Source organism: Equus asinus, chromosome X (genome assembly GCF_041296235.1).
Source record: "Equus asinus isolate D_3611 breed Donkey chromosome X, EquAss-T2T_v2, whole genome shotgun sequence".
NCBI lineage: Eukaryota > Metazoa > Chordata > Mammalia > Perissodactyla > Equidae > Equus > Equus asinus.
The window spans coordinates 116221209-116240928 of NC_091820.1; positions in this window are offsets into that span (position 1 = coordinate 116221209).

The window sequence follows — 19720 nt, forward strand, 5'->3', positions numbered from 1 at the left end:
TGCTTCCAGGGTGTAGAAGCTTGCTGGGGAGAGGTGTGACACTCAGAGGGACAGGAAATCAACATGAAACCAACAGAGATTAAGCAGGAAGGAGCATGTCTCTCCTTTCTCCTCCAGTCTTGCAGTCTCCCAATCATGCCCCATGTTGGCAGAGCTGAACACATAGCCAGCTGGCAAAGCAGAAGTGTGATTTGCAGAATCTTGACACCAGCATCACAAAGAGTAGAGAAGGGTGGTTTGAAGTTGAGAGATAATACATTAACATCTGGCACAGCCCACCTTTATAGCCACTCAGCATCCGTAAACACCCTTCTACACATATTTGAACTTCTATAGAACAAAAACAACTCTGTGTTTCCAGCACTAACATGATGCAGCTATCCTTCACAAAATCAAAGACATTCTCATATTTCCCCCTCAAAGGTGGGAACAAGTGACAAGGACCACTGCATCCAACTTTGGGAGACAGTTGCACTATCCGTCTCTGACACGATTGCCTAAGAGAACACTGCTGGTGATGGTGGAAGCAAGATTTGAAACTCAAACTGTTTGTCTCAAAATCTGAAGCTCTTTCCAATGCACCAAACTGTCTCTCAATGCTGAACTCCTGTGTCGGACCACTGTAGACACTGCTTCAGTGTAATATGAGGTGTTACACCTGAACAACATAAGAACTTATGACTAATTTTAAAACAGTAAACTAGAGAAAATAAGCAGAATAATGCAATTCTGACTGGAGTCTTATGTTAGCAGATCTGGTAACAATTAAATTTTGAGAAGTAAACATCATAACAAAATAGTCCAACATTATCTAAAGAATTGGAATAATCCTCACTTCTACAGTTCTGTATTACATCACCCAAATATTTAATCTAGTTATTGCTTCTGACAGTTCATTTTGATTTTGTGTGTGAAATTGGCCATAATATTGGAGAGAAAGAGAGCAAGAGTGAGAGTGAGCAAGAGAGAGAAAGTTAGGCTAGTTTTTTGAACATTCACATACGGGGAAGACAGATTAGTTTATGGCTTCTGTTATTCAGCACCATGACAATACATTTGTTGTTGGAATATTTCTGAAGAAATTTAAAAATGTTATGTTTCCTATATGATAATAAAAAACATTATGGCCTGCTGCTACTGATGAGATTTTCCACCTACAGCCAGCTGTGTGCAAATGAGAGATTTTAACTCTTAATTTTCACCCTATTTTTCTTTTTTTACTTTAAGCAGATGACAAACACAAAAATCACAACTTAACCACTCTTATGAAAAATTGTGGTTTGTGTCTTTTTTCTGGAGATGAAAAAGTATATAAATTTTCTCTTGTGATAATGAAATACAATAAGAGGCTTATATATGTTGGGAAGTTAGACTTTTGTTTTTATAATCTATAATACTCTAATTATTTTGCTGAAAGTAAGATTTAAACGCTAAGACAAATGTTTGAAGAAAGTAAGGAAAGGAGCATAAGGAAAAGAGAAAGGGAGGTGAAGTTATAAAGTCGCTGCATGTGTATTGATTGGTTGGCTGTGTTTTGCTGTAATAAACATTTAGGAAGTTCTAGGTCAGTGATAGGAGCCTGTAGGGCTTTCTGCCCTTAGGCTTTCCTACTTGGCATTATCATCAATGTTAAGGGAATCTCACCTCACATTTTCTTCTAAGAACGTTGCTCTGCAATGACATGTTTTATCGTTTATAGGCATTTCTAATTTATTTGTAGGAACTTATCTGGCATTATAACAGCTTTATCCACATATTTATGTCTTTATTGTGACTGCATACCTTTTACTGTTTTCTTTTCTGTTATAATTAAGCAGTATTTTAAGTTATGTTACATTTTGTCTCTCCTATAAAAAGTACCTGCCACATGGTAGATGCTCATTGCATAATTTGTAAAAGAATAAAATTATGGATGAATGGCAAAGGAGAGAATAGATAACCTCCTTAAGAGCTGAGAGGGGGACTGTTTCAGTTATCCATGTATCCTCCTAGTTTAGCGCAGTGTCTATCACATAGTAGGTTCTCAGTGAATAAATGAAGATGAGGAGAGGATTTAAGTGATAATTATGAAGAAAAAAGCCAGCATGGTACATTAGAAAGAATGCTGATTCAGAACTCAGGCTATTCTGGGTTTTAAAAAACAGTTCTACCAGATTGTGTAATTTTAAATAAGTTATTTTATTTACTGGAGATTTAGCTTCTTTCTATTAATGACAAGAATATATTCTTCGTAGGTTGTTATGAGGGTTAAAGGATAATGAATGTAAAATACCTAATAGCATTCTATACAGAGTGAAATTTTTTGTGGAGTTGGATGTTGAAGGCCCTATAAACAACTAAGAGACAGAAATTCAACTACCTTATTGGATAACTCCAAGAAAGGTTGTGACTTTTAATAACACAGATTTCCATATCTTAGTCAAGCAGAAACAGAGTTGATGGGCATAATAGATTTTCTTGGAAGGATTCTGGCAAGAAAAGAAGATCACGTATAGACTATATCATAATTCTTAGATAATACCAAGACATTTTTATGCTAATTCATTGATTCCAGTATGTTCGCTTCTGTGACACTGCTGAAGAACCACAGAAGCAGTGTGGTAAATGTGTTTAGCTTGCACAGCAGTCATATCTGGGTAAATATCATGTGGAGGCACCAACAGTACAGGCAATTTTTAAAACCTATGTCAAAAATATGCAAATAATATTATAGAAAGTTCAGCCAGAAAGGAGCAAAATATTTTTTGCTGCAAGTCCAGACCCCTAATGAAATAATTATGGTTTTGGGCTATTCCGATCCAGTTTTCATAATCATATGTATTTGTCTCATAGCTAACATGGTGTGCATAATATTAGGCATATTTTTCATTTAAAATTTTCCTCTATTAGAGGGTCATAATATTATTATAATGATGATATAACATGTGTGTAATTTCACTTACTTAACTATTCCTATTATATTGAAGATTTTTATTAGTTATTTTTTCATAAATATAAATAATAATACAATTAGCATCTTTTGTACATTATTTCCCTGTGGTAAATTTCTGGAAATGGGATTGTTGGATCAAAGCATTTTAACATTTTGTGACTATTGCCAAACGTCTTTCCAAAAAGAGATTACCAGCTTACAATATACGACACTATTTAAAGGCCCTGTGTTCTTTGCTCTCCATAAGTGTTCCATGTCTCTAGTCATGTTGTTTCAGGTTGTGCATTTGCTCATTGGGACCTTCCAAAGTATTCTGCCTCTGTTTTGTGGCAGCAAATCATTGATGTGAAGTCTAGGCTTCATCTTTTCCATGTATGTTTTGTGGGTCTTGGACTAGTAAGCTTACACCTCTTATTTCCTTATGTAAGTGTTTGATTTGAATAGTACCTAATATCTGATTTATTCTACCGTAGAAGCTCAGCTGAAAGCTTTAAGTTCCTTGCTCAACAATACGAAGATGACACCTTGAATTCTGTAAATTGAGATAGATCTTATTGATTCAAGTTCATTCTATTTCTGTTTCTAATGAAAAGTTAGATGACTGAGATCAGTAGTACATAAACAAAGATAAATATTTTTTCTAAGAGAGAAATTAATAGGGTTACGTGAGGAGCCCACCCGCCACCTGGACCTCATCAGCAACTTACTCTAATCAAAATGAACCACATTCAAGTTAAAACATCATAGTTCAGCACCTTCCACAAAAGAATACAAAGTTAAATTTATCCATTATTTTAGATTATAAATAGGTCAGAGGTCTCTTAGAGATTGTGGGTAGAGAAAAGGAGTAAGCATCTCTTCAGTCAATTTTGAGGCTCTGGGAGACTGGTAGGGAATGAAACTTGAGAGGCCAGGCTGAATAAGATTGGTAATGGACAGCAGGCACAAGTGGAAAATGTGGCGTTTACTGTCAGGTGTTAAGGGTAAATTCAGTCATCACAAGTAAACATTGGCACAGAGTCAATGTATAGTGTGAGTTCCAGGTAAGCTTAAATGATCCAACCCAGGATGAATGAATATAGAAAGAAAGGAAGATGCAAGAGTGAGGAATAGATAATAAGAGCAAGGATAAAGACCTGAAGGAATTTTGTTAATAGAAGAACCCATTATTTCAGTTGCCCTTTATTCCAATCACATTTTTGTAATGTCCCCACCCCAAGGCCACTAAGATACTACACAGTTTCTGCCATATTATATGTTCTTATTATGTAATAAAAGACTTGGATTCCCCCACCCTCCCCAAAAAAAGGCATTCATAGGGACAAAATGAAAATTTCCATCGACAGATGAATTTTCAATACTGTAACCCAGGAGCTTGTTAAATTAACACTTTTAAAAATAAATTTGAAAAGGATTGCTAAAATTTGACTTGGCATTCTTGATCATTTAGAGCTTATTTTAGTAAGCTAATTTTGTTCTTAACGTCTTTGCTGAGTAATTGTTTATGCTGGTTATTCATGTTTGATAAAATAATATTAATTTGGAAAATGATTGGGGAATTAAATGACTCATCTAGGAGATTGTTTATAAACTCTAATCCTTGTTTTAAAATAATTGAAACATCACTAATAATTGTGTATATGCATATTCTATGTTTGTAGATTAGGACTTCAACTTTACTGAACAGTAATTTAGCAGAATATAAAACAAAGCGTAGTCCTAAACTAGAAGATTAGATACATTGACAACAGGCAATGTGAGGGCAAGTAACAATCTAAATGAGTCTCCATTGCCTCCCCCAAGTCACTGGGCGGACTCTAACATTTCCATGGTAGACCATAAAGATTACAAGTCTTAAACTCTGGCATTAACTTTTCAAGTAATCTTAGACTTTTGTTTTCTCATCTTTGAAATGTGAGGAGTAACATGTGCCATAGCTGTTCCACAGTGTTATTATAAGCAGCAAATAGTGGATGTGAAAACACTTGGACGATTTTAAAGTAGTATATTTCTGCAAGGTATCATTACTTCCAAAATCTGGCACACTAACATATTTGATATAAGTTACCATGCCACAAGCTAGTACATTCAGATATCAAGGAAAACGCAAATCAAGTAATGCAAAAGATATAAAGATCCCATAAGAAATTATTCTAAAATCGTGAAAAAATGCATAATTTTATATTATCATCAAGATAAAGATGGAAAATGACAACTGAATTATTTGTATGAGAGAAAATACTTATTTTCATAAATGAGCAGAGAGATACATTTCAAAAATTCACGTTCACATAATTTTGTTATATGCATATTATAAATTGTATTTCACAAATTTTAGTATCCATGGTGAAAATGTGCATTTTTAAGATTATAAAACACCTTTTATTTTATTTTAGGACAGGCTTTACAATTCTGTTGAGATCATCTTAACCACATGAAACATACTGGCATTAGCCAAACACTAACCAAATTTGCATTGTAAAATCTAGACTAAAGAGAACTCTAGCTAGACTAGGACTTTTAAATGAAAAAAAGAATAGGGGATGATTGCTATCTTCAATGAAAAGAGGGTGATCTATTTTTAGTTTCAGTAGGTGGGAACAATTTAACTTCAAGGAAAAGTTATCAAAGAAGGCTATTGCATACTTTTTGGGGAATATTTAATTGGTACACAGAGAACTGGCACAATTTCAACTGTTAATCACAGATTTCTAAATGCATATTAGCTAATGGATGTGCAAAATTATGCTTATCTTGTCTTAGATAAATGCCTAATTAAAAACCCTTTGAGAGGAAAAAAAATCTCCACATCATTAAAAAAAGGAGGAAGAAGTACATTATGTGAAGCAGGATGTAACTTTAGAGAGAGAAATTAGGGTTTTTTTCACAATAGAATACTTTGTTGGGTATTTCATATCTGGAGTTTTCAGACCAGGTAAGAATTTTAGGTGTTTAAAATAATGCTTATGCAGCATACAGGGTACCACAGCTGATTTTCAGAGATGAATTTGTTTATCCAGATTTATATGTGAGCCTACTAAAGCATGAGACAATTAAATACATTTCTCATACAGTGATTTGCTACACTCTCAGTAGAAATCATAAGTATGAGGCAAACTTCAGGATACACTGGGACTTAGATTAATTAAAATGAAATGCTCAAAACTACTTCTATCCAAAGTTATACTACGTGTTTCAATCTTAACTGAGAATTATAAAGAAAAACAGAAAAAATAAAGGTGCTACAGGATCTAAATTTGATACTTTGTTTAGGTGGCTTAAAGTGAGGATGCCTCCAATCACTTCTTGAGTGGCATAGACAAGAATTTTTTTTAAATAAATCCAGTAAGTCTGTTCTATGTCCTATTAGACCCTACAAGTTCAGGTTTAAATAATATAAAACATCCAGTTCCATCAAAGCTACCAAAGGTTTGTTAGAGTCGCCTTCATAGAAATATATGTACCCCACTTTAAGGAAACTCAAAGTATACAAATCCAATTTTGAAACAGATAAATTAAGGGTGGTTATTTACTTTGTAAAGAGAACTGCCCTGTTACAAAAGGTTCACAACAGCTTTAAAATAATCCCATTTCCTTGCTTATTGCATTTAAATGCTTTATATTAGGTAAAATTCACTTACGCACAATATTTAAGAAGACATTTATGGGGTAAAGCAAGTTACCCATGCATTTGCTTGGACTATAAAAGCTATGAAGGACAACTGCGTATAGATACTCCATCTCCTTCTATAAAGACACTTAATTTTTTTTAAAGTGTATACATTCATTGCACTTAATTTAAATGATGTTCTGCTACTAGATGACTACTGAAACACTGGAACAGTCTCGAAAGAACTTTAAAAGTCAAATCACTCAGTGTCCTGGCAATGCTCTATTTCTTAGACTGAGTAGTAGTTATGCGAGTATTCACTTATGTGATAATTCAATATTTTGTGTACAGTCTCTTATACTTCATTTAAAAAAATAAGTCAACTTACTAAGATTGCAGTTGTGTAAATTTAAATTTATAATTATGAGATACTTTCAGGGCCTACTCTTCAATTTTAACATGCAGAAATTAGTCCTTCAAAAAATATAAGCAAACAAAAATCCTGTTTTTATAGAATGGGTCAGGAATATTCATTTGGCTAAATGATTTTCCGTATAAACAAGAATTGTAGTTTTCTGCCAAGAAAATGTACTCTAAAAGTTGGAAAAAAGTTAAGGATTCTTATATTTCCCTGTGGGCTGAATTTAGGTCAGTAGAAGGGGGGAGGCGGGAAGGGAGGAGGAGGCTGGAAGGGAGGAGGGGGAAAGGACGAAGTGGAGAATTAAACTTAATTTTATGGGGAAGAAAAATCAAAGCGTATTTCCCCCAACCATAATTTGAGTGAGGACAGAAAGATAGTTGGTGAGATTATTAAATAAGAAACGCAAAATTTAGTGGCATCTTATGTATTAGAACATTTTTGAATTCATGAAGTGGATGTACCCAGACACTGACTATTGTGATTTATCAGTTGCAATTCATAAAATCAACATTTCCACTCACTTGACAAATTATAAAAACTGTGAATTTGATGTATTTTATTCTTCTGAAAATTACGAGGTACTTTTTTTTCCCCTCCAAGAGCAAATGGGAAAACCATTCGTGTTCAGAAGACCTGTGTTCAAACCCTAGTTGCTTTCCTGATAAACTGTGAGGTCTTAAAGATCCTACTGTCTCCAAGCCTGTAAAGCTGGAATAGTAGCACCTAGATTGTGTGCAACGGTACCTGATGAGCATCAGCCCTTCAAAACTGTTATCTGATTGCTTCTTTTTTAAAAGAGAGTGGGAAGACCGCTGGTGCTGGCTGAGGTGAAATAAGCCTGCTGAAGCCTAACTCTCCAGCTGATGACAACTAAAAGCTATGGACAAAATACGAAAATTGGTGCTGTGAGAACTCTGACATGTAAATGAGAGCAAGCAGATGGGGGGAGGAAGTCAAAATCTGAAGAAAGACCAGCGGTGATGTCTCCTATTTGGTTTTTTGTTCCTTTAACTCCAGGCTTTGATCAGCAGACAAAGCCATATTGAGGAATTGTGCAGTGCGTACAGGCAGCTGAAACTTCAAGAAGATCTCTTCTTCTGACCACAATACCAGGAAAAAGGACTCCATCAATTCACAGAGTGGGGGAAAAGTCCCATTTTTTTTCTTTTTTCTCTCCTACTCATCCTGAGGCCAGTATCAGCTGCTGAGCTGCACTGTTGCAACTGAGGCAGAGGTAGCTGAAAGTCCAAGGGCAAGCCCATCTCTCCGGATAAAGGGACCAGGGAAAGGAGCCTCTGTTCTGCAGTGTGGAGGGCATCCCTGTGATTTCTTTTTCCTCTCTATTCTCTTGCTTCTTCTCCCTGTGAGCAGGCCCATTCACACTAAACTGTAAACCTGTGCAGGTGGCTAAAACTGAGAGAACTCCATTTTTTTTTTTAGCCAGCGGAATAGAGTTAAAGGGCTCGTGGGACTCACAGAGTGTGAGGAGTTCATGGAGTTGGAGAAGCAGATCCCCTAATTCTTTGTATAAATTGACACAAATTCCAGTCTCAGCCTCAAGCTGCAGATGTGTGGAACACACCCAAAGAAGCATAGTAAAGGCTTTGATATTGGATGTATAATATAAACCACCACCCAAGTCCCAGATTAACCCTACCAGCAGCTTATGTGAGGAGTAGACCCAAAGAGCATAGCAAAGGGCATTGGTATCACCACCTACAGAAAGAAAGACAGAACTTGTGGTGTAAACTTAACTCAGTCGACTGCTTGCTCAAAGAAAAGCAAAGAAAATTTCTCCAGAGGAATTTCAAAGGACCCAGATCCCACAACATAAGATTAAAAATGCCCATGATAAAATTTTAAAAAATACTTGATAAACAAAAGAGGAAAATATGACCAATTCCTAAGGAAAAGCATAACAAAACAAAACAATGAACAGATGCCAACCCTGATATGTTGGAATTACCGGACAAAAGGTTTAAAGCAGATAATAGAATCATCTGCTATGAGGTAAACACCATTGAAATTGACGTCAAGATAGAAGTTCTTAGCAGAAACTAGAAATTATAAAAAAGAACCAACTGGAAATTTTAAAACTGAATAATGATACAATACCTTAAATAAAAATACTAGCTGGATGAGCTCATTATCAGAGTGGAGCTGATAAAGAGTCAATAAACAGAACACAGATCAAAAGAAATTATCCAATTTGAAGAGTAATAAAAAGAATAAAAAAATGAACAAATCCTCAACAATATCAAATATTCTAACACCTATGTCACTGAAGCCCTGAAAGAGGGAGAAAAATATTTGTACAGAAAAATGTTTGAAGAAATAATGTCTGAAAATTTCACAAATTTAGTGAAAGACATAAATTTACCAGATTTTGCTCAGTAAGCTGCAAAAGAATAATTAAAAAAAAATGCCAACACACACCATAATCAAATGACTGAAAACAGTGACTTAAATACCAAGAGGAGAGAAATTGAAGCATACTATTGTAATGTTCTTACACTATATGTGAAGTGATATAAAAGTAAGCATCTGTTTCCTGTAACTGTGATATTTTGGCATTATTTTAAAATTATGTAGATATAAAGACACATCCCAGCTTGAGTCTGTGTAGGAATCAGAAATATGTGGTGAAAAAATGAGGCAGACTTGACAGAATCTATTGGCATGACAACTGAGATGTTTTCTGGGAGAGAACTTACTCTAAGGCAAGAAAGAGCCCGGCATGAAATTGACATTGTAATAAAGCTTTGGTCATTGTAGGGAAGAGCAAGTCCAAGTGCAGTCTTGATTTTATTTGTCCCCTTTTCTAGCTCTCATTCATTTTTAAGCAAATATTTGATGCACATTATGATGAATGAAACAGATATAGTTACTTTCCTCCTGATGCTTTCAGTCTGGTTTGGATTGTGTCAGTCTGCAATGATTATAATTAAAACTTTAAATTGCTGTCTGCTAAAATCTCTGTAAAAAAAAGGAGATATAGTTCCTGCCTTCATAGAACTTACAGTCTACTTCTAACAAAAGATGATACATGGGACTGAGGGAAGCTTTCTCCCACACTTTATCACAAATAGTAGTCAACTTTGGCATACTAAGAATGCTGGTGAATTGATAAAGATTCCAGCAGGGAACTGGCTCCAGACAGAGCAATAGCAGGGTTAGCAAGATACTGGAGCAGCAGTGAGAACTAGCAGAAGTATATTTTGCCCAGTGAATGATAGTGAAGCTAGCAAAGACTTTTGAGCCTGTTCGTCCAGCAGGATCTGATTTTTTTTGTAACTGCAAGTGAGACATTTCCCAAGGATTTTCAGAAATACTTAAGGGACTCTACAGAAGGCTGAGATCCTATAAGCAGGTGGGGACAAGAGCCAGTGAAATTTGAATGCTTACCTAATATGCGACCTCAAGTATTCTCAGAAACTGGTGAGGCCTGGGAAAAGTCAAACTGTATTTGAATGTCTGTGGGTATGTCTGATTTTTGCACGTATGAGATTTCAGAGCAGGCATCCAGACACAATCAATTCCAGATGCAAGTTAAACTTACATTATATAAGTTAAAAATTATCTTTCATGATAGAAATATAAACATAATACTGACTGTTCTGTTATTTCCCCTTTCAAGCATTAATAGAATTTGTCTGCATTAATTGGGCATGCACATATGCTTATTTAGAGTATGGTAATCTATTCTTGTACCCTCCTGACCTTGATTCTTTCTCTTCAGATAGCTTAAAGAGTCTGGATGAGAAATCGCTATGGGATGCATCTCTATGGCTTCACTAATGATATAAGAACATAGCTGGGTTTTATATCAAGACGTAGGACTTGGCTTTAATGATAATACGAACTAGGAAACCAAAGATTGGAGCCAACGCTTCAAGATAGCTCTCAGTTCTATTTCAGAAAGCCAGGCCCCAAATAGATTCTCTCGTTGTGATTTAAAGCAATAGTTGTAAATTTCTTTTTTCACTGCGTCTCACAGGATAGATAAAGACTGCATACTCATCACATTTCCATAGACAGATTCCGATTTCAGTTATGGGTAATGAAATACATAAAATAGTCAGTCAGTGTGTTCTCTCTCTTTCTTTTCCACTCAAGACAGGGTAAGGGAATATACACTAAAAAGGATAGCATAATTATAAGACCAAATAAACTATTTAAGGTAAAACATTTGTAAACTTTGTATTTTAACTTTGCTCAGTAGCAAATTACTTGTAACACACAACTATGTCATGATATAGAGGTTGAGAAATGCTAACTTAAATGATGCATCCTATGCCCTCTAGCTATTGTAGGGTATGGCAATGCAAAAACTTGGCATTCATTAACCCTACCTGAGAAATTCATACAACCCATGAGACTCAGTTATACAGTTTAAACATAGCTAGTTATTAAAGACTTATTAACACCAGTCTAGTGATTTTCATTCATTTTATAAAACAATTAAAACTAACTTTTCTTTCAATATGTAGGAAATAAAGTTCCTTTTGTACTCTCAGTTGGCTGTGATTTTAAAAGTTTCTCCTTGCATAATTTGTACGCTAAATTTCTTAGATTATTAGCTTTTTTGACATATAATACTTATTCATAAAAGTGCCTAGATCATACATGTACAGCTCAATTAATTATCACATAGTGAGCCCACTCATGTGACTATCATCCAGATTAAGAAACAGAACATTACCAGCATCTCAATCCCCCCATACCCTCTCCCAATCATTGCCCTTCTCTCCTATAAGAATTTAAAATATCGCTTCACTTCTTTGAATAAGAACTGAATTTCATTAAAAGAAACACTATTTTGAAAAAGTTATTCATTGCTCTTTATAAACTGCTAATCAAAGTCCAAAAATCATTTCCTAGTTTAGAGAACCCTAAGGTACCCATTCAGTGATTATTTCTTAGAGAAGGAAGGTGAAATAGGGAATTCTTTCCATACCAACAAACTTCTTCGTTTCTTCTGGATACCAATCTCCTAGAGACCTCTCACCTTCAAAGCTTTGCCTATCCTTTTTGAGGACAAAGTTCAACTAAGTTTACATAGTCACTTGAAGTTATTTTCTCGTTTGGGAGACACTCAAGGAAAAAAAAATATAGATAACTACTCAATTCCCTCATAATATGTTTTATTTTTAACCTCTCTTGAAGAAGGATGAAACAGCACTAAATCGGTGAGGTAAGGACAGCTTTGAAGAATGATGCTAATGAATCCAACACCTTAAATATCAACGGTCGGTATTTTCTTTTATCCCCTAGATCCCATTGTGTTCTGTATTCAGGAAAATTGCGTGACTCAAAGAGTTGAAAGGATTAATAGGAAAAAAATTCAGATAAAGCAATCACAACCCACAATTGACATTGCAGCTAAACTGACAAGGCTGCCAGAAAAATTTTTCATACAGAGTGCTGTGCCACTGGCCATTGTTTTGTTCTCAATGTTTCCGTTTTGTTCTCAGTACAGCTCTGACTGGTGGCATTTGAAGAAAATGCCAACTCCTTCCTTTACTCCTTTTCTGACACGTATACTGGATAGTCACCAGACGCTCACTGAATTATGTGGCCCCTCTCGGAAGTGTTGAAGCCCCCGGAGTGCCATTAACCGTGATCTATGGAGGATCTTGTCGGAATTAGACAAAAAGTAAAATTATAGTGGTGTGCTTGTGCCATTCTAGTTAAAAGACTGTCATCTTTGCCATTATAAACGTCTATTTCCTGTGCTTTATAACTCAACCAAGAGAATTTGCCTTGCAGTCAATAGAGTAGCTGAGAAAGTGTCAGTCTTTTAAAGATTTTTTTTTAACCTGATAGATTCTAAATAAAATCTATTTAGCTATATGCCATAGTAAAAGATTATGTGTTTGTGTGTGTGTGTGTGTGTATGCAGAAAGGGATGCAATTTTACCTTATAGGACTCCTTTGAAGGAGAATAAAACAATGAATATTTTAAAAAACAGAAAAGTTTAGGAAGCAAAGAAGAAAAGATAGAGAAAAAAATATGATCTAACTCAGACTTATAGCTTTATAATCATCTTCATGTTTCTTCGCTTGTCTTTTACCCAACTGTCCTCATTTCTGGTCCCTGATAATCTAATTATGATTACTGTATTTTCTAAACTAATATTGTTATTTAGGTTAGTAAAAGAGAGCAATGGATTCTGATTTGACTGCATTCTGAGGGTAGTGAATTTCCTGCAAGGTCTTCAAAATAGTCTGTTACCTCTTTGCTTATGTGCTCGTAATCTTTTTATTTTATTTTTTCCTTTGAATAGACTCTACGGGTTAAAAATCTTTTTTCTACAAATCATGAGCCACAAAAGTCCTCGAAGCTTTTTACAATGGATTGGCTGCTTATTAAATAGAGTTTCCACTGCATAGCTTCTCAGAAATTAGGAATAATGGCTGTTAATTATGAGGGCCTACTTTGTGCAAGCTGCTTACGAGGCAATTTATATATTCATCATCACAATAACCCTTCAAGCCCAGTATTTTTATTTTCGTTTTATGTAAAAAGGACCAAGGCTTAGAGAAATTAAGGACTACACAGGGCTACACCGCTGGCAAGTACATGAGAGGGAATTGGAATCAGATTCACTGTGGCTCCAATACCTGTAAGATTTTCCTCCATGATAATTTGGAACCAAAGTTCAATTCCCTTGGGAGAGAAGGAAAGCAACATTTGTTTGTTGAATACCTACTCTGCACCAAGCAATTTATCCTTATGAGAAGTTGCAAATTATATAGTGTTACAGTCATGGGCCACATAACATTTTGGTCAACATAGGAGGACATATATGATAGTGGTCCCATAAGATTAGAACCAATATAGCCTAGGCGTGCAGTAGGTTATACTATCTAGGTTTGTGTAAATACACTCTATGATGTTCACACAACCACAAAATCACCTAACGACGCATTTCTCAGAACATATCCCCTTGTTAGGCAACACATGACTGTATTGCAATTCACTGATAAACTAAGGCTCAGGGAGATTAATTGGAGTCATGAAATAATTTGCCTGAAGCATCTAGTTGTAGAGTTAGGCTTGAGGTGTCTAACTGCAAAACCAATGCTTTTCTCACTATAACGCTGGACTTGGATTTCTTAAATGGAATGCTCTAATTAAAAAAGAAGAGTGATTACAGGATTAATTCAGTCATGTATTCACTTTTCCATTCAATTTCTGAATATTTACAAACACATACTTTGTATATCAAGCACTGTGCTAGGCACCAAGTTAGTCCTAGGATGCCTGTTGGTTGCTTATTTACAGTTTCATTTTGTACTGTCTTATACTTTTTTCCCTTTTCTCTTTTAGCTTACCTTCCAACTATGCATAAACAAGTATTTCACAACAAGCAATTCATGGATCACTTATTAAAAAAATGTTCTGTGAAACAAAGGGTCCTATAGCCAAATAAGTATGAGAACTGCTGTGTGGTATACCACATTCTTAGAGATTCACAGTGAACATTAGCATGGTAAAAGCTTTTAGCAATCTTGCACAAATGAAATCTGTTTAAAGCAGAAGATAACCCCACATAACTATTTTTTCCCATGTAATTCCTATTAGCATCCCATGAAATTAGTGATCCAGGCAGCATGCTTTAAGAAATGCTGGCCTAGTTCATTAAATGATACTGCTTATCCCAGAGCTAAACTACTTGCTGAACCCTTTGCAATAATATGTAACTCATTTTTAATAATGTAAGTATTCAGGTATTTGTAATGTCGTTATGTTACAATGCCAACCAAGTTAATGAAAGAGGAATCAAATATGGAATTTGATTAATTATATACATCTTGGGTTTTGTGTAACTATTGTTTTTCTGGAAGGACACATAGATTATTCTAAAGAGGACATGTTTTAATAATTTTCTCTCTATATATGCTGTGTTTTTAAAAAACTTAATAAATAGGTATACTAAGCTGTGTTATTAAATTTATTACTGGTGATGTTGATCACCTTTTCACATACCTATTGGTCATTTGTACATCGACTTTGGAAAAATGTCTATTCAAGTCCTTCACCCATTTTTTAATCAGATTATTTTGGTTTTTTGCTATTAAGTTATATGAGTTCCTTATTCAGTAATCATCAGGAAAATACAAATCAAAACCACAATGACATATCACCTCACACCTATTAGGATAGTTATTATGGAAAAGATAAGAGATTACAAGTGAGGATGTGGAGGAAAAGGAACCCTTATGCACTGTTGGTGGGAACATAAATTGGTACAGCCACTATAGAAAACAGCATGGAGGTTCCTCAAAAAATTAAAAATAGAACTACCATATGATCCAGCAATCCCACTTCTAGGTATATATCCAAAGGAAAGAAAACCAGTATCTCAAAGAGGTATCTGTACTCCCATGTTCATTGTAGCATTATTCACAATAGTCAAGATGTGGTAACAGCCTAAGTGTTCACTGATAGATGAATGGATAAAGAAAATGTGGTATATATATGTACAGTGGAGTATTATTCAGGCATAAAAAATGAGGAAATCTTTCCATTTGTGACAATATGGATGAACTTGGTGGACATTATGCTAAGTAAAATAAGCCAGAGAAAGACAGATATTATTATGATCTCACTTATATGTGGAATCTAAAAAAGTCAACCTCATACAAGCAGAGAGTAGAAGTGACTGCCAGTGTCTGAGGGTTGGGAGAAATGAAGAGAGATTGGTGAAACGTTGCAAACATTCAGTTATAAGATGAATAAGTTCTGGAGATCTAATGTACAGTATGGTGACTATAGTTAATTATACTGTATTTTATACTTGAAATTTGCTAAAAGCATAGACCTTCAGTGTTCTCAGCACACACACACACAAAGGTAACTAAGTGAGGTAAGGGATATGTTAATTAGCTTGATTGTGGTAATCATATCACAATGTGTATGTGTATTAAATCATCACATTGTACAACCTGAATGAATACAGTTTTTCTCAATTATATCTTAATAAAGCAGGAAAAAATATAAAATCAACCTATTAAATCACCCCCAAATTTTACTGAATATAGTTATTATTACAAAAAATTAAATGATATTGATTCTTTAGAAACAAACAAAAATTATTTATATCTAGTTGTTTCCATAAATTATGTGAAATGACTGCTTAGGACAATTGTATTCTTTCTTTTACAATTCAAAACCAATGTCTCATATACTTAATTCACCACTAAAACAATTAAATCATATAACAAATGTAGTGAGAAATAGTTTCCCAATCTTCAGGTGAAACATTTTTACAAGCTTTCTTCTACAGTGACTAGACACAATTAGCCTATGTGATTAGTTGAAATGAAATAGGTAACATATCTATATAGGGGAGGAAGAACTATTCCTCTATACTTTAAGTCCTTCTGGCAGGTCTAAGAATTAAATTGACATGAGATAGAATAACAAGAGAAAATCAAATAAAATTTAATAACATGTATACACGGGAGAAACCCAGGAAAACTAAGTAACTCACCAAAATGGCTGAAACCACCACCTTAAATACCATCTTCAGCTAAAGACAAAGAATGTACAGAGTAGTGGTTTGGTATTTCAAAGGGGAGGAAAGCGATTCAGTTCAAGATGGAAAAACGAATGTTTGGTGAACAAATGTTTGCTGGGCCATGGTCTTGGTACGTGCCATCCTATCTACCACACCTAGAGTTACCTATGGTGATAGCTCCTTCCAGGGACAGGCCTTCTATCTTAAAGGCAGTTAGGGCGAATCTTTTAGGCAGTTAGGGGGAAGGTCAAAAAGTTTCTTCTTGAGTCTTTTATTCTTCAAAATAATCAAGCCAAAGAGGCACATTTTGGGGTGGCAAATTCTGATCCCCCACATCTAATTATAGACCAAAATCTGAACTATTTTTACACAATATCCACGTAATCAGCTAATTCTGTGGTCTTGAGGGGTGGATAGGAAATATGGGTGGCTGACATAGCTAATGTTCTCTCTTTTCAAATGACCATATTGGCTTAATAGAGTAATATTAAGGGATACTAGTGAAGAATGTAAGAAAACAAAAGACATGAAACATATAATATTAATATGTATAATACTGTGGCTAGTATTATACACTAATTGACATGTACCATTCAGGTGTAGATGTTGCTTGATTTTATGTCTTGATCTATATTGGGAAACAGAACTAAAACTTGATCTTGTAATTCTGGCTACAAAGAAAACTATTGTGTTTTTCATTTGTTTGTTTTGTTTTGTTTTTATATACTTCAGATCTTGCAAATGCAGGCCAAATTCTCAGTAGTTGAGGTATACTGTTGAAGTCTGTTCTTTCTGCGCACACTAAATAAGTTATTTCCATGAGGAAAAGAAATGTACATACTTACAGAATTCCGCTTTTACTAGCAGAAGACCAAGAGGTAATCTTTAAATTAAGGCAGTAAAAAGAATGATGGCATATAGCTTAATTCAGAAAAATCCATGTGTGAGATATGTAAAGCTTTTAGCTTTTTAAACTTTGGAATAAGCAAGGTTACAAGCAAGAAAATTAGTTGTTTAAATTTTCCTGAGGAAATTCAAAGGGAATTTCTTTAAACAAATCTAACAAAGGTATTCATGATCAAGGAAACTTCTCATTTAACACTTTCCACTTTGCCATGCATATGCTTTTAAAAATCATTTAAGCTAGGTGTGTGTCAATGGTTTTGAGAATTCGTAACTTCAAGTAAAGCTTTTCAGAGTGTTTTCAAAACACATATGGTTATTATAATATTCAGTATTTTAAATAAGTTAGATATGCAGCTCATCCAAAGACCTGAGAGAGATCTTAAAACTAAATAGTTCGCACGGAAAATGCATTGGTAGTTACTCTACAACTGACTTGTGCAGGATAAAATGACCTATTTGCCTATTTTTTCATAAAGTAATATAATGAGGATGGGTCAAGGAAGAGAACTAAGATTTGATTTGGAGTTCAGTCAGAAGCCAAGGGAGGGAATGCAGCTTATTGGTTATAAATGGATGGAAACAATTGACCACTCAAAGCCAACAGGGTAAAAATTAGAAATAACAATCAGTAGGTAGAAATATTGCCAAGAGGAGCTTTATAAAGCCATATAAAAACATCTGAGGAAGTCAACAATGATGGGGGCTCAGCAGGTATTGCATGTTGATGATTAATTGGATCCTTGCCACACTCTTACTCTCCACCTCCATCTTTATGCCTCACAATTTTCAGGCTTCTTTTGGGAGCACAGCCTGTCTAGAGATATCCCAAGATGCCATAGGAGGTCACCGGGTCAGGAATGGTAGGCCTAGTGCATTGAGGCCTCTGGGCTGAGAACCTTATATCACTACCATGTTAAGGACATTATATATGATGCACCAGCTCATTACCCATCTCTGTAGCATACTAGGGAAACATTGTATTATTATCTCATTCTGTAGAACCGGTAACCTTTTACTAGATGACATTCCACACTGACTCATCCATGAGGAGGTAGTATACTTTGGAGTGTCACATTCCTGGATACTAGACCCTCTTCTGTCACTTTTTTGTAGCCATGGGTGATTTGATCTTTTAAAAAACCTTTTCCGAAGCTCAGATTCTTAATTTGCAAAACAGAAATATATAATAAAGCCTACATCACAGGGTTATCAGGAGTAAAGGAGATGACACGTGTAACATATGAACTATAGCACCTTGCTCCTAGTAAGTGCTCAATACATGTTAGATAGTGTCTTATACCTTGAAAAAAAATTTATATTTTTACCAAAACTTATATATACAATGTTGTTTCTAAGCTTATCTCCATAAAATATACAAACCTCACTAGAGAACTACATAGTAGATCCTTTAAGCATATGCATATAGATAATTATAGATTATAATTTCAATAAAAGACTATTTTTATAATTTTAGCATTAACTCAGCATGCTTTCCTTATATAGTTCCTGTAGTCCTGTTGAGAATCAGAGTAGCTTACTGGTTGAAAGATAGCCCAGAGTTAGACAGCCTGTTTGAATAATCTAGTGTCTACCATTCACTAACTGACTGAGTTTGGACAGTTATTTTGACTTTATGTGTTTTGTTTTCCTCATTTAAACAAATGAATATATTATTATTACTATTATATGGGATAATATTTGTAATGTTCCTTATTCATAGTAAGTGCTCAATAAGTAGCAGCTGTTATTATTCTTCCCTCAACATTAGGACATCTGTATTAGTTTTTATTGCTCCCATAACAAATTACCACAAATTGAGCAGCTTAAAATAACACTAATTTATTTTCCTGTGTTTCTGTAGTCTGACATGGGTCCCACTGGGCTAACATCAAGGCATTAATAAGGCTGTGTTCCTTTCTAGAGGCTCTAAGGGAGAATCCTCTTCCAATTTTATTCATTTTATTGGCAAATTCAGTTAATTGTGGTTATAAGACTGAGGATCCCGTTTCCTGGGTGGTTGCCAGCTGAGGGCCATTCCTGCTTCCAGAGATCACTAGTATTCCTTGGCTTCTGGCTTCCTTCCTCCATCTTCAAGGTCAGCGGTAGTGGGTTGAGTCCCTCTCACACTTTGAATCTCTTCTGCCATCCTTCCATCACATCTTTTGATTGACTCATTAGCTTCCTTTCTCCACTTTTAAGGGCCAATGTGATTACATTGGTCCCACCTGTATAATCCAGCATACTCTCCCTTGATTTAAAGTTCTTAACCTAAATTCCATCTTCAAAGTTCCACTTGCCACGTAACACAAAATATTTACAAGTCT